The following is a 357-nucleotide window of genomic DNA, read 5'->3' as shown; positions in this document are numbered from 1 at the left end:
GTCCGCCGGCCGCGCCGGTCCTTCCGCGAATGTCGTTTCTCAAACCCTCCGGCTTGATAGCGGCGGCACCACGGGAAGCCGTCCACACACACACCGTCCGACCTCTATCCGAAAAGCCTTCCCGACCAACCGCGGTCGCGGGGGCGTCTGTCGCTCCGCATCGGGGGGGCGTATGGCTTCCGCGCTACGCGCTGCGGGCTCGGGGGGGCCGCAACGGCTGAGTCTGACTCGGCCGGGGCGCAGCTTCCCTCCCGGCAGTCAGCAATAGTGCCGATCGCGCCTGCCACCAGCCCCCTCCCCGACGGGTTCGTCGGCGCCGGCTGGCCGCCGTCCGCCTTCGTTCCCCGAGGGTTCCCA

The sequence above is a fragment of the Syngnathus leptorhynchus genome, unplaced genomic scaffold, assembly GCF_054491065.1.
Source record: "Syngnathus leptorhynchus isolate UIUO unplaced genomic scaffold, UIUO_Slep HiC_scaffold_618, whole genome shotgun sequence".
NCBI classification, from domain to species: domain Eukaryota; kingdom Metazoa; phylum Chordata; class Actinopteri; order Syngnathiformes; family Syngnathidae; genus Syngnathus; species Syngnathus leptorhynchus.
This window is presented reverse-complemented; position numbering follows the sequence as displayed.